This window comes from Triturus cristatus, chromosome 5_2, assembly GCF_964204655.1.
Source record: "Triturus cristatus chromosome 5_2, aTriCri1.1, whole genome shotgun sequence".
In the NCBI taxonomy this organism is placed as follows: domain Eukaryota; kingdom Metazoa; phylum Chordata; class Amphibia; order Caudata; family Salamandridae; genus Triturus; species Triturus cristatus.
This window is the reverse complement of record NC_140588.1, coordinates 910,590,047-910,601,652: the sequence shown is the minus strand read 5'-3', so window position 1 is coordinate 910,601,652 and position 11,606 is coordinate 910,590,047. Positions and strand designations below refer to the sequence as shown.

At 44.7% G+C, this 11,606-nt stretch overlaps 1 long non-coding RNA gene across 1 annotated transcript in view; it reads right to left on the bottom strand.

Annotated features, from left to right (window-relative positions):
- Positions 1-7,656: 7,656 nt before the first annotated feature.
- The window catches only part of LOC146829424 (uncharacterized), a 70,150-nt gene continuing 66,200 nt past the window's right edge, over positions 7,657-11,606 (bottom strand). The window contains exons 3-4 of the long non-coding RNA XR_014962243.1: positions 10,999-11,127; positions 7,657-7,889 (exon numbers count right to left, since the gene is read on the bottom strand). This is a non-coding gene — a long non-coding RNA (uncharacterized LOC146829424). The remainder of the gene's footprint in view (positions 7,890-10,998; positions 11,128-11,606) is intronic.

Genomic DNA, 11,606 nt, shown 5'->3' with positions numbered 1-11,606 from the left:
AATAACAACTTCAGGTGTGTCAATCACTGGTATCCATTCCCACTGACTTGTGCTCGGTTGTTCTTCGTCTATCACTTCAGAATCTATTACTCTAGATTCTCCGACTTCACAACCTTCAGCAGTCTCAACTGGTTCAATCAGTTGCTGTTCTTTCTCAGTGGGGGCTGGAACTCTTTTGGTATGGCTCACATGGATCCAATTGGGTAAACCTGCACACTTCACTGCTGTAGTAGTGACCAGTATGACTTGTCGTGGTTCATCCCAACTGGGTGCTAAGCATGACTTTCTGGCGTATTTCTTCACTACCACCCAGTCTCCTGGATTTAAATCATGCGCCTGCGTTGGATGACTGGCAACTACATCTTCTCCAACCTAGTGAGAAACAGAACGTACTAGGTCAGCCAATCCTTTGCACTAGTCCAATATCAAATCACCAGTTATATTCATTAATTTATGTCCAGGAACAAATGCTTGTCTCATTGCCCTTCCCATTAGGATTTTGTGCGGACTCAATCCTGTCTTTCTGTCAGGAATACTTTGAAGTCCCATCAACACAAGAGGCAATGCTTCTGGCCATTTCAGTGATGTGGATGCACACACTTTTCCTAACCTTGACTTGATTATGCCATTTATTGGTACTGCCATGTTGACTGGCCAAGTGCACCCACTTGCCAGTCCCTAAACCTCCCCTTCTCTTCATATCAGACACTCCTAAGGTAAGCCCAAGGGCAGGCTGCATTGTAAGTAAAAGGTAGGACATGCCCTGGTGTGTGTGGCATGTCCTAATAGTGAATTATAGCCATTTTCGTTTTTCACTATTGCAAGGCTACCTGTTCCCCATAGGCCAGAATGGGCAGTTTGATTATAACACCTTATAATCCTAACTGACCCAGGTCACATGGTAGAAATTCAAGTTTAGTATGCCTGAACTCAGAATGATAAAATACATCTTTTAGTGAAATTGGTTTGAACATTCTGTGTTTGAAAATACCACTTTTAGAAAGTAGGTATTTTCTTGCCTAACTATCCAAGCCTGCCTCTGACCACAGGGCTGAATAGAGCTATCTGCATGTGGATGGGTGGGAGGAGTTGCACCTGGGACCTGAATAGGGCTGTGCCTGACTTCCACAATGCTGGCCCCACCTCCTGTGGTGCATCAACAAAGTGCTCCAAGACTTATCAGAACTGGTTTGGACTAGGCCCTGATCTCTCTGCCTTCAGAGAACAAAGAGAATATGAGTATAAATAATGGGGCCCAGACCTCAAGACTTTAGATCACTTCTGGGAAAACAAGAAGAACCTTTAATGAGGAAAGGAACCAGAGAGAGAGAGAAAGACTGCAGGAGGAGACTATCCCGATGATGTGTGCTGTTTGAGGATTGGCCTGCAGTGGTTACCTGATTGCCAAAGAAAGGAGAAAGTACTTTTTAGTACTTTCATCAATTTGTAGGAAGATCTCCAAGGGATTGAACTAGAGCGTTCGTCCTGCTGAAGTCTCAGGGACAACAGACTTCACCCACCAGCTTTCCCCTGCCTTCCCTTGCTGGGAATTGAAGTCCCTGCTGTGGAGCTGGGCCTTCTGAGAGACTGCATGTCACAGGGAGCTGGAAGCGCGACTCAAGGCGAAGAAGCGTGTCGCCGCCGCAGCAGTTGTCGTCGCATCACGGGAGAAGAGTGTCGCCGTCGCAGGAGACGCCGTCGCATCCCCGGAGAAACGTGCCGCCATCTACCTCTGTACCTTGTTTGGCTAACAACATTTTGTACACAACGTCCTCATCAGGAGTTTGGAAAGCGACACCATCCGGTGTACAATAGATTGTGTCATTCATTTTGCACAACAGGTCTCATGCTAACAGATTTACTGGGCTAGAATCACACACTACAAATCGATGCATGTCTTTAAAATTTCCAATATGTACTTCCATTGGCTTTGTGATTGGGGCCCTAATCTGTTGATTCAACACTCCAACTACTTGGATTCTTTCTCCCGAGAGGGGTAGGTTTGGGATGTCCGCTGTTCTCACAGTAAACAGGGTAGCACCAGTATCCAATAAAAAAGTGATATAATTTCCTTCCACTTTCTCATCAATAAATGGACCTGACTGATCTGTAAGAGAGTAGGATCTGCTTCGCATGGGTACCCCCACTTTTTGCTGGTGTTTCACTGTTTTTCAACCTTAGTCTGGCTGTGGCCCTGCTAATCAGGACCACAGCCTAGCTGCTTCTTCTCTAAAATGGTTTGCATGTACATTAGGTACATATCTAATTGGATTCTGGAGTACCTTATAAGCCCCTAGTATATGGTATACTATGTACATAGGGCATAGGTACCTCAGAGGCCTACCAGGGGCTGAAGCATGTATTATGCCACCCCTGGGAAGCACTCCAAAATGGCACCAAAGGTCTGTTACTGCAGTTTGGGTAAGGGTGTGCTTGCACCCCTTACAGTGATATAGGTTACCTATATCCACCTATATATACAGACACATATAAACCTATAAGCCACTCCTATGGGAGGCCTTGACAATGCTGAAGGCAGAGTGCTTGGTTTTGTGTGAGAGGGTGCCCAAATATGAGCTGAGCCCCTCTGCAGCTTTTGGAAATACTTCCTTATTGCTGTTCTGTGATACAGCCATACCATATACTCTTAAGTGCATTATAACCTCGCGGTAAATGCTAACTTTGGAATGGCTGCATCAAAACATGTCGTGTTTGGTGTCAAACACTTTGGAATACTACCCCCCCCCCCGCCAGTTCTGGCAGCGGGGGTAGCATTCCACCCTTCTAGAGGGAGAGACATGTTCACACTGGTCTAAGCCGGTAGGACTTTCCTGAGCCCTGGCATCACAAAATGGATGCCTCTGCCACAGACACGGGTCTGGCCTCCTGCTGCTGACCGAAACTCCGACAGGGGAGGTCTGGACAATAGGTTTCCTGTCCTCCCTAGACAGGCAGATGTGTATTGGGGCTGGGCGGGAGCACTCTCTGGTGCTTTGAAGTCCTGCACTGGGGGCACACTTGGTGTCCCTGTGCATAGTCCAGTTCAAACCGGTTGCAGGGGCTACCTGCCCCTGCTCTGGTGCGAAACTGGACAAAGGAAATGGGTGTAACCACCCCTCTTTCGAAACCCTCCCGTAGGTGGGTCCCTAGAGTATGTCCAACCCCCACACTTAGTATAAGTATGGGAACCCAGTCCTTGCGACTTTAGATTACCCTGGACGAAACTTTGCAACATATATCCTGGACCTTCGATGTTCTATCCTGACTAGAAGACTGAAGAAATCTCCCTTGGGGTCAAGGAGTGACTCCCCTGCTTGGCAGGCACCAAAGAAGCAACTGACCAGTCTGCATCGCTGAAGCTCCCACCGGACGCTGAAGTCTTTGCATCACCAGAGGTGGATTTCCAGACTTCCCCGAGGCTACCCTGAGTCCACAGCAAAGCTGAGGCCCGTGGCTATCATGGGTGACGTGGAACCGTGACCCCTGGACACCGTGAACTTTTGCAGCAACACTATCTTCATGGTCCTCCTCGAAGTTGTGCTTTGGGCTGCGAGTAGCCCCAGCCTTGAGCACCTCCTGCACCGAAGATTGCTGGCCTCCACTCCACCGAGTGACCCATGGGCCAGTTTCAAGTGCGACCGCTCGAGGCTCCTTCGCGATCACTAGCCCGATGACTAGCAGGTCCCCACGAAGGCAACTCCTCTTCTAATTGGGCTTTCCTGATTGCTCCAGACGTGCCCTGACTTACTCTCGCTGGGTGAGTCCCTCAGACCTTGCTGGTCTGCACCGCAGTCCTTTCTCTGAATTCCAGTGACTTGCCGTTGCAAAGGCTTGTCGGGTCAATTCTGGTCGCCGACACCGCAGCACTCGACAGACTTTGTGGGAGAGCTTGAATCCGGCTTGTGGACGTGGTCGACACCTCCTAGACCTCGAGGCTGAAGAGTCAAGACACCCATCAAGTGACCTGAAGCACCCAACATCTGTGGGTATTGGTCCATCCTGCACTCGGTCACTGGCTAGTGACCCAGAGTCTGTCCCCTCTGCTTTCAGGTTCCTTCCATCCCGGATCCAGGCTTGGATCTCTTCGGACACTTCTCCTCTTCATGGCAGCAACAGTTCTTTGCAGGCTTCCATTGCAATCAACGACGCAACCCAACACCAAATGACACCTAGGCACCCGGCTTCCCTGGGTGAGGTAACTCGAGTACTCCGGTGCTCCCGTGGGTGCTAGCCCCAGTACTCCTTCAGTCCAAAAGGGTTTGGTCCTGACTCGATTCTAAGTATCCCTAATCTTTCAATTTCCAACCGTGACATTGCCCATAGAAGCTAACGGGAACCCGCGGTTGTGTTTACACACTGAATACAGTCTCCGTGGGTCCCCTGTGTCACTACCTTGGATGGTTCCTTGGGGTCCCAGCGATTCTACAGGCTCTAGGCCTTGTGTCTATTCCAGTCGTGGTTCTTATACCACTTTTTTGGTATATGGTTTGGTACGCCCCTAGGGCCCAAACGTGTATTTGTGCTCTTACTGTTGATTGCTAACTTGTAAACAAAGTACTTCGAACTCCAGCCTCATAAAGAGACTAGAGGGGTGTGTTTTGACCTAAATACATATATTTTGAATATATACCTGGTGTGGTTGTCCTTTCATTTGATCATTCAAGAGATTATAGACTGGTTAAACAAGCTGCTTTACATTCCTTCAAGACTTAGCCTGAAGGCTGCTCTCCATAGCTACCACTAGGATAGCTTTCAATAAAGGTCTTTAACCTATCACCATAAGGGGTTGTTTGGACTGATACAAGGTGCCCACTAGAACTAGTGGACAGCATATATCAGGCCATCTTCTCACATGATCTATCTGCAAGGATGCGCCAAGTACGCACTCCTCTCCCTCCCCCCTCAGGCACCGTCATTGCAAGTACTCCTCTTCATCACTACTATTCTGTAAAAGATATTGTGAAACTACAGAATTTTTCTTACCACTTCCTCCTTGAAATCCGGCGTCTGCACTCAATTTTGGTGGGTTCACAAAATTTGACATAGGAGCTGGTGGCACCTAATACTGTGGAGTAACTACCTGCTGCGGCTGACTCATAATCACTTCATTCTGCATCTGTGGATTCAAATTTTGATTTGGCACATTATTATTCTGTATACTCTTACACTCGTTCTTCCAATGTCCAAGCTTTCCGCACCCATGACAAGGAAACATCTTTCTTGCTTCCTCTCTATTCATTCATCCTCTTAATTAACCACCATTCGCCACATGATCACTCTGATTCTGCTCTTTTCCCTGACTATCAGTCTGGGTATTTAATGTACTTTCCTGCTGTTCTGCCAATTTCACTTGTGCCCACATCATTGTCTCTTTTAGCTTTCTATGCCTGGCCTCAATATCATCCCCGCAATATTTTGTATACTTCAAAATCTCATCTATTGTCTTGCTCTGCCAGCACAACATGTGCTGCTGAATCATCTGATTAATCTCCGGTTTCAAACAATACACAAACCGATACACAAAATGTCCCATATCCTTATCACCAATGTTCTCAAAACCACTATACTGCTTAAACACCTGTAGTAACCTTTCATAATACGCATGTACAGACTCATTTGGCTCTTGAATTGTTCTATCTATTTTCACCCGATCTGTTTCTTCAGGAAGGATTTTCCCTTTCAGAAAAGTAATTACTTGGTGATATTTCGTCATCACCTCTTCTGAGAGTGCTCCTGTTTTAGAATCTCTTGGATACTAAAAGTCAATACAGGCTTATCTTTCTTAAAGAAATTCTTAATTCTCTTCATTAGCGACATTTTTTCTCTTTTCTCCATACATTCTGGATGAACGATATATAAAATTGTATTCCGCAAACCCTTAAAATCTTCTATCTGTGCGTCTCACACTAGCAGTCAAATCGGAATCCTGCATACAATTTCTCTTTCTACCAATCCTAGCGCGGCTTCTAAATAATCATCCAATCAAACTCAGGCTCACGCTCGTGTTCTGACCAATACCAGCGCAGCCTTTTGTGACGTCAGTATTACTCCTCACTACTGACCCCTCCTCTACAGGCTGCTTCTGTCACACGCCTGCTGTTTCAACCAATCCCAGCACGGCTCTCTGTGGCGTCAGTGCAACTCCGGCGACTGACCCTTCCCTTACGAGGTAATGCGAAAACGTAATTCTTAATACTTTTCATTAAGTTCTTCGTTAATAACAACATAAAAACATTCGCTACTCTGCCTGTTCCACTAAACAAAGGATAGATTTCAACTTATTCTGGAGTCTCAGAATTGCTCCTCTTTTACTGTGAGTAAAACCTGTGTTTACCCTTCATTCAAGATTGGAAGAACCTGCTACTCCTTTAGTGTTACCCTTACTAGGAAATTAAGACCAAAGTTTCACTAGCGAACTCTCTGCTATCATTCCCACTCAACTTTTATACGAAATAGTCCCTAATTTAACACTGCCAGCCCTGCATAGTTTCTCAGTGCTATTCCAACAGACGAGTAACCTCACTGCAGTATGGCTTCTGTCACCACCCGCTATTTATTCCCCGGGAATTTCTGGACAACATAAAACGAGATGCTAACTCTGTTTCTTAAACATAAATCAATAATCAATATTTATCACCAAACTAGAGACTAATACCCATTATTCTGCTACCAGAAAACTGATCCAGCGGCGTACCAACAACAGATACTCCACTACTATATACTCACCTGGGCCCATAAACACACACAATTGAGTAAACCGCTGGAGTCAAAGTCTTTTTATATGTGTAATCGCAGAATCAGGATCCGTTATTCATTATTCTTAACTAACCCTTCACTGATCAAAAAGGTCTTTCTTCTGGTCAATGCACCATTAGTTGAAGTAATTGATCGTGATAATGTACATATCTTAACTTTTCTATTCTTCAAGTCAATAACCACAGACTCAGGGAAGTTTTAAGTCTTTAACTAAATTAAATTGCATGTGAACCACTTCCAAAATACAGCTCGGACACCTTCACTCATTAGGAGAGGAAATTCAATCTATTAATCATCAATCAGAAACTTCGGACTCATGCAATGACTTATGCACAGAAAGGGAGATGACAAAGAGAAAAGAGCATCAGCAAATACACAAAATTCTAATTACCAAGAATGGTGTGAAGACCAACCCCCTGGCCAAGGGGCTGGTAGGGGTCCCCCAGGATAGTTCAGGCAACAAAGGCTGCAGGACAGGATTCAGGACAGGATAGTTGACCTCTCTAGAACCGACGATTGCGCTGCACCCCTCTCTGACACTCTCATCCTCATTGAGATTCTTCCGCGATCTTCTTATCTAACTCCAATTAATTTAGAAGAGAAAGCTCTGCATTCGGTTTCTTCATCAGCATCTCACAGTATCTCTGTCAGCATCAGCATCACCCGCTACACCGACAGCATCTCCCCTCTGCATCATTCAGCAAAACTTCATCTCCCCTAACTAACTAAAACTATCTCAATTATACCTTTCGTTCTTCAGTACCACCCACTAAAGTTTCAATATCGTAAAGATTCAAATTCTAATTGGTCAGGCAAGGGGGGAAGATCATTACACCATGCTTACATTTCACCTTTTTCAGTTAGCCCATTGTCTATAGATCCATTCCCTTAATTTTTATTCACAAACTTTATTTGCACCCGCATTCACATTTCATCTGCAACAATTGTTGAAAATCTAACACGGAGAGTCATTCATTTAAACTTTTCACTGCCGGTTCCCAGGCTCGGACATTCTGCGACCTTGTCCTTCTTCCGACCCTTATGTCATCCTTCCGGGTCCACTCTCAGTAGTCATGCGCGATTATCATGTGACTCAGCTTATTTCGGACATACACGAGAGGCCCAAATGCGCACTAATAATAAAGTCAGAAAGACAAATGTTACTTAAAAAAATAAATGGTTTCACTATATACCACCTATCTCTACTCTATTCCCCTTAATTTATTAATAATTTCCCGCATTAGCATTAGCAAAATAGCTTGTTTTCTATTCAGCTAAGCAGGTGCCATGCATGTGAGTCTTAAAGACGCCATTTTAGTGCTTTCTGCTCATGCGCAAGAATTTCCCTCTGTTAGATTTGGGGGTCTCTAGTTGGCAGAGTACCTTTGACCAAATAGGGGCCCTTGCGTCTAGTCAGGGTAAGGGGGTACACTCCTAAAATAACCCCTGCTCACCCCCTTGGTAGCTTGGCACGAGCAGACAGGCTTATCTCAGAGGCAGTGTGTAAAGCATTTGTGAGCACATACAGTAATCAAGTGACACTACTACAGATGGACACCACACAAATTGTATATAAAAAATAAGTATTCTTTATATAGACTTATCACAAGACCACAAATGACAAAAATCCACAATACTGTACTTAAAATGGCAGACTTAGCTTAGTTCTCGTTAAATGTTAAAATGCGACACTTTGAGTTTAATGTACCTTAGGATGCGTAACGCTATACAACTAAAGTGTTGCAGGGAAGGTGATGCGTTGGTTCCTTACACGCAAGAACGGTGATGCGTCGGGTCCCTATTGATGCGTAGGGGATGCGTCGGATCTTCTCTGCGAGGGGAGGTGATGCGTCGGTTTCTTACTGCGCTTCCGTGGCGTTGCGGCACGCAACGCCGTGATGCGATGAAGATCTGGTACAATGCGACAAAGATGGCGTCTTCTTCTTGATGCGACACAATGCGTGCACGCCCGACGGCCGTGCGGCGACTCAACGATACTTCTGAGCCGCGACAGGCCCTGCGACATGCTTCCCGGTGATGCGGCGGTGTCTGATGTGATGTCGATCCTCTTCTCTGGCGATGCGAGGTGCTTCGGTGGCCCTACGTAACTCAACGATTCTTCTGAGCCGTGACAGGCCCAGCGACACGCTTCCCGGTGATGCGGCGGCATCTGATGCGACGTCGATCCTCTTCTCCGACGATGCAAGGCGCTTTTGAGTTGTGAAGCGGCAGTACGGCGTCACGCTTCTTGCTCGTGAGTCGCGCTTCCAGCTCCTAGCGACACACAGTCCCTCAGAAAGCCCAGCACAACTGCAGGCACTTCCAAAGAACTCTTGGGGAGCTGGTTGGTGAAGTCTGTTGTCCCTGAGACTTCAGCAGGAGGCAAGCTCTTTTCTCAAGCCCTCAAGCTTAGGGATAGTCTCTCCTCAGTCTCTCTGGTTCCTCTCCTCAGCAAAGGTTTCTTCTTGTTTCCCAAAAGTGATCTAAAGTTCTTGGGTTTGGGTCCCCCTTTTTATACACAGTTTCTCTTTGTTCTCTGAAGGCAGAGAGGCCTTTGCCTAGTCCAAACCACTTCTGGTCAGTCATGGAGCACTCTGTTTACATGACTCCTTCTTTCCTTTCACAGTGCAGGGCAGAGACATCAGACGCGCCACAGGAGGTGGAGCCAGCATTGTGGAGGGAAGGCACAGCTCTATTCAGGTCCCAGGTGCAACTCCTCCCACCCATCTGCATGCAGATCTCTCTATTCAGCCCTGTGCTGACTCCCCCTGTCTCCTGGAATCCCCCAGCCCCTGTCACTCAAACTCCAGACAAGGAATACACAACCTAGCAGAGGCAGGCTTGGATGGTTAGACAAGAAAATACCTACTTTCTAAAAGTGGTATTCTCAAACACAGAATGTTAAAACCAACTGCACTAAAAGATGCATTTTATCACTCTGAGCTCCATCACTGACTCAAGACTCATGCAGGAACAGCCACAATGCAGGCAGGGACAAACATGCCATAGAAAATGACTGGGATAAAACTCGTTAAAGCAAAAGCCTAGGATGCAGTCTATACTAGTGATTCCCAAACTTTTTAGAACCGCATTCCACTTTTTAGTAATACAAACTTTGCCAACCCACCTAGATTTAATAGACTTAAGGTGGCCAATTTTTTAATGTAACTAAAGCGTCATGTGGTAGCCCATTGTCAATTACAGACAACATATTTTCCATTGAAATGGTCACTAAATTTCCACAGACATACAGTACTAATAAAACTATATTGCACACTAATGATAATGTGTGCAAATCATGTTTCAGTGAATATGTATTATATGTGCATCACCAAGTAAAGTGTGTACAGCTCATTTACTGGCACTTACATTTGTTGGGTGTTGCAAAAAATGACATCCAACAGCCTTTCCTTTCACACTTCATGTACCCCAGCATGATTGTCACACAATTAACTTTACTTTTCTTTCTATGACTGCAAAGTGAAAGTAGTTTGTAAAGACCAGTCCCCATGTTTAACAAGCATGCACTTTGTACTTATAGTCGGCGCTTACCAGAGGGGAGGCTGGCAGTAACTGCGCCTATTTAACTGCCAGCCTTGCTTGTCGTAAGCAAGGACTATAAGTTCAAAGTGCATGCTTATGCACGCTTGCAGGTTTTCAAAACACAAATAAAAGGCATTGTCATTTACAATGCTAATAGCTCAAACTCTTGCAAATGTGAGACCTATTGCATTGCAAAAGAGCATTATTTTAGTTACTTATTTTACTGAATACTATCCTGGGCCCTGAAAATAAAGCTACAGAAGAATAGGGATAACATACTAGAACAACATGGAGTTGGGTTAAGGATTGTCTGATAGGGACCTGTCCAGAAGAAAAGAAAGAAGCCTTAGCTTTCAAACTCTCATATTTCTGACTGAGAGGGATGTGTTGCTTTAGAAGGCATTGTAAATGCATTTTGCATGTGATTTTGTAGTAACACTTACTATGATATCAATAGGGTTCTATTAGACCCCCCGAACCTGAAACACCTAGTGTAAACACTACTGATGATTATGCACAAAATTTCAGGAACAACCCTTTTACTACACACTTTAGAAATATTAAAGGAGAAGATTATTCTACTAATGTTTATTCTAGATAAGTGTAGGACTATACGAATGATTTAGATGTTAAGGATTGTTATGTGTGTGCACATTTGACCACCTGCCGTTTCAGAAGAAGTCACCTACTATCACTTACCGCTATCATGCAAACTCATGTAGTATTCTGCTTTCATTAGTTTATAGGCAGGAACACTTTGAATATTTCTACTCCAATTATGATTTAGTGCTGTCACAAGTACCTTTGAGGTAAAGCATGAATTTACACCTGCAAAGAAAAACAATGGACACAGCTTTGTATTATTTCTTCCCACATTTACCAGTGAATACTGTAGAAGCTTACAAAAGAAATTTAACCTGCAGAATACATCCAGAAGAAAAGGCATATATTATGATGTTAGAAGAAAGGTACATGAACATGAAGAAGAATGCTGCTCAAAAGGGAGATTAAATAGAAAATGGATGGAAAAATTAGGAAAATAAATTTAGAAGAAAACTAATGTATCCGAAACTTAGATTAGATGCCCAACTTATGGGAAATGTCTGCTTTTATGATAGACAAACACAAAAACCAACTAGACATGTAGGGATTAGTAGTTGTGACCACACCTTTGAATAAATGATCGAAACTTGGTAAATTTACAGGGAGCTGAGAATTAAATCCCCGGGGTATAATACGTTTCTGAACAAAATGCTTACTTTTTTTACCCGCAGATTGGGAAGGAAAAGACACACAGTTGATGGACA